At 36.1% G+C, this 4363-nt stretch overlaps 1 long non-coding RNA gene across 1 annotated transcript; it reads left to right on the top strand.

Moving 5' to 3' along the window:
- The first annotated feature begins 6 nt into the window (after window positions 1-6).
- On the top strand, window positions 7-3961 carry LOC145718187 (uncharacterized). Its single transcript, XR_014141636.1, has 2 exons — window positions 7-1187; window positions 3455-3961. It is a non-coding gene; the product is annotated as an uncharacterized LOC145718187 (long non-coding RNA).
- The last annotated feature ends 402 nt before the right edge of the window (window positions 3962-4363 follow it).

Below are 4363 nucleotides of genomic sequence, written 5' to 3' on the forward strand. Positions count from 1 at the left end.
AATAATAATTCTATTCATAAAACAGTGGTTTTTGTGTTAACATATCATGATCATATCAGGTTAAATCTCAAATGCCATTTCTTTCTAACTAGTCTTATTTCTTTTTAATTATCCAGTCAGAAATCAGCTAGATTCCTTGATTCTGAATGCAATTCTCGGCATACACACCTGTTATAAAAATTAATTTTCATATTTTGTGATTTATTTTTAGCTTTGTTGATAATGATAATTCATGCTGTTGTACCTGAAGTATTCTAAAAAATTCAGAGGAGAATGAATTGTGAACACTTTATTATTTAAAAATACCATTACCCTTCTTCGTAAATCAGAGTTGTCTTAGGAATTCTCCCATTATCCTTATTTTTGGGACAAAATCATTCTTTCTCAGAGACCCAGAAAACGCCAAGCTTAGTTGTTTGGCCAGTTTCACCTACTGCAATTTCTTTTAACGCTTTTATGTCTAAGTCTGTGTCCTGTGCTTTGCTAACCGCAGGCTTTGTTGTACTACTCTGGGACTGGGGGCGGTGGCCTGGGAAGCCAGACACGGGGCCCTTCAGTCCTGGTTTGGCTGTGCAGACCCTTGTTGGTGTCAGTGTCAGGGTGTGTGCCAGCAAACTGGCTGCGGGCCAGTAAGGATTGCGGGCCATTGTGCCTCTGTGGTCGTTCTGTTCCCGCCTCACAGTTAGCTTATAGGAGGACTAGATAAATTCTCATCTGTGCCTTTCCAGACTATGAAAACAGCGTTATTAACTGGCAAATAACTGCTCAGGGTCATTTACCCAGCCCTAGAAGAAGGGCAAACGCTCAGATGAGGGATAATCAGAGCCACAGGCTGGTGGCTGTAATAGAGACACAGACCCTCACTTGTCTCTAGTCTTTCCACATGGATTTGTGACCTAATTGATATTCAGGACAATCCTGATAGGGTTGGGACCTTTTTTGTTGTTGTTGTTCAAATTTACTGTGTAAGTCTCTAAGAGTAGATATGAGAAGTTAATGGGCTGGTTGTGTGCAACTTGTATATGGATAGTAAGAGTTTTCATTTGATTGCTTTTATAGATATTTCTAAACATTACAATCAGAAAGCTACAATAGAGCATGAACTTCCAACAGCAACACAGAAGCTCATTACGACTAATGACTGTATCCTGTCATCAGTAGCAGCATTAACAAATGGAGCAGGAAGGGTAAGTTTTCTCGGTTTATAGTGACATGAACTTTAATTCTTAAGTAAGCTCTTTTAAAAGGATTTTTGGAATATCAGGCTTTTTTGTAAAATAAAGTTGTCTCCCTTTTCCTTCTCCCTACACACTATTTAAAGCAATATGGGAGTGACTTATTAGCATTTGTAATGAGTCGCTTGCTCACAGTTTAGTTTTTAGGGAGATATTTGATGATCAGTATACATCTTTGTACATATCAAATGTCTGCTTTATAGAAATTGGGAACTTCTATAAAAAGAAAAAAGAACCAATAAAACCTTTGTTAATATTTTGGGGTTTTTTCTCCTAGTTTTTTGTCACAGTGCTGCTTCTGTGATTTTATTTCCTAACAAGTGCTTTTAAGGTGACTTCAACATGTGTCTTTTCATTGAACCATTAATATTAGATAATGATTATTTGGCTCATTAAGCACTTAATTATTATTATAAACTGACCAAAATGCACTTTCTCTAAAAATTCTCTCTTGGATATTCTGATTTCAGCAGTTGTCACATTCTCAGTACAGCTTTGCTGATTCAGATGTCTCTGAGAACTACCCATATATGTGTAACTGGAAGGACTGTATTCAGAGCTGTCTTAGCCCATTTATTTCGGTTGATGCATCCTAATTTCTCAAGGAAATTTCTCTATCTGTGTTTATATACCATTATTTTTCTGACAGGTTGCCTCTTACAGAAACATATTTTTTCAGGTAATTAAGTTAATCAGAAGTGATCACAGATCATTTTATATATTCAGTGACACTTTGCTAGCGCTTGGGGCCATCATTAAAAGGTGTTATCTTTAGGTTCTGTCAGCTCACAGGTCTGTGCCTACAGGGTTCTCCAGCAAGAAGACCATCCCTATTGCCCCCTTTTGAACACTTGCATCTACAGGCATGCTGTAGCTTTCTGAAGATAATTCTAACTTTGATTCAATTACAAAAAATTCTGGAAAAAGAGAACATTGGCATTTTAGAGGAGTCTCTGCATTTTTCAACTTTTATGAAAACTCTGAAATATTAAATACCTGGATCCTTCACAGCTAATTTTAGATTTGCTTTACCTGAAACTTTAAAATGTTGTCTCAAGGACAGGTCTACGATCTTTATTCTGAATTTTTTGTGAATGGTTTTTAACTGAAATAAATATCTGAACTAATGTTAGTTGGTGGCAGCTTAATACTTAGCTAATGTGATTCGATCAAACTAAATTTTATAGTTTGTAATTTTTAGAAGCCCAGTGAGAAAATGTAATATATGCCTATTGAAGAACATTTAGAAAATGTAGAAATATTAGAAAGAGGAAAGAAAATAAACCGCACCGTATACTGCAGTGACCCAAACGCAAACCGTCCATGTCGTTTACAAGGAATATAAGACTCAGGATTTTTAGAATCCTTTATTTTCTTGAATACTACCTACTATAGAATTTCTTTTGATACAGTAAAATGATGAAAAATAAAACCTTTCAGACCATTAGTGATTCATTGCTTACTTTTTGAGCAGTTTCTCAAAAAGTAAGCAAAGTTTCTTGCCAAGGTATAGGATATTTTGTTCTATAAGTCACTTCTTATTTATCAAAACAGGGTATTCTTTAATGTAGCCAACACTTTTTAATTTTTCCGGCTACTAACCTTCTGAGACATTTTTATTTATATCACCATTTCATATAGCACTGTAGATTCAAAGTCATGGTTCAGTCATGGATCTTCATGGCTGCTTACACAGATTTAACTCATGTTAAATCTGTTAATGACAGGGTCTACTAAATTGCTAGTCTTTATTATACGTGTAATTCACACATTAAGTTTAAATAGAGTGAACATATTCCAAGATGCCATGTCATGTCTCATGTTGGAATTTGAAGCATTCAAAGTTAAAATACAAATAGAATGTATAAATCCAAACATAGATATTTTGAGAGTAGTGGCAGAAATTAATGAGGTAAATAGCTCATGGACATCGTCTACAGAATAAACCAGAATTAGTCTTGGTTTTCAGGAAGAACAGAAGTTGTTTACCTTAAGACCTATCAGAAGTCTGGTCTCAATCTTTCTCCTGGTATTGTCTTTTTATTACAAATCATTGCCCTAGGTATTCTCCTCAAATAAATAAATGTGGGCTTTGGGGCAGGTGTTGAAATTTCATTTCCATACTCAGCACCTTTAGCTCTGGTCCAAAAACTATTAGGCATATATGTTAGATATATTATTGGAAAACAAAATCTGTCTTCTTGTCACACTTGATTTAGATCGCATCTTTCTTCAGCAACAACGTGGACTACTTCATTGCTTCTCTGAGCTACGGGCCTAAAGCAGCGAGTGACTTCATTAGTCCTCGTTCAGCTGAATGCATGCTGCAGTACAAGAAAAAAGCTGCTGCCTACATGAAGGCTCTGAGAAAGGTTTGTGAGCTGCTGTTGAATTTACATCAGGGGAAAATCAGGAATCATTCCAGAGAATGGCGAGAGTCTGCACAGTTCATATCGTTTAGATTTTACACAACTGGGGGGCATGGGTGGTTGGTGGGTACTGGGGGAGGTCTTCAGGAAGGAGAAGGTGAAAGAGACCCAAACCTCAATTAACATGTGATCTGTGCATAGACCATGTTGGACTCATGTCCCCAAGTGCCTGGTAGGAGTGTCTAGAATGAGGCAGCCAGGCAGCCAGTAAGTATCCAACTTCAGAAGTCTCAAACTTGTAGAAACAGAAAAAATGGAAATACATCTCTAATTCTTTCCCGAATATAAGAAAACAAGGTCATTGCAAAAAGAAATCAGAAGGCACCTGATGTGATGAACACTAGGTGTTTTATGCAACTGATAAATTATTGAACACTACATCTGAAACTACTGATGTGCTGTGTGTTGGCTAATTGAATGTGAATAAATAAATAAATAAAAGAAATCAGAAGATAAAGCAGTACATGAAGAAGAAAATTATAATTGCACCAAATCCCACCACCCAGAGGTAGCTACCATTAACTTTTATTAGAGTATATCTGTATCCAGAAAAATTGTAGTACATGTGTGCTGCACATGCACAAGGAAACACACATGTCTATGTTATAAAAAGCAGAGTGTATCTGAATACATACAGTTTTACTTATTTATTTATTTTAAAAATTTTCTTTATTTGAGAAGAGAGAGAGAGTGCACGAG

Source organism: Leptonychotes weddellii, unplaced genomic scaffold, assembly GCF_054177405.1.
Source record: "Leptonychotes weddellii isolate Sample4059 unplaced genomic scaffold, ASM5417740v2 HiC_scaffold_11853, whole genome shotgun sequence".
NCBI classification, from domain to species: Eukaryota; Metazoa; Chordata; class Mammalia; order Carnivora; family Phocidae; genus Leptonychotes; species Leptonychotes weddellii.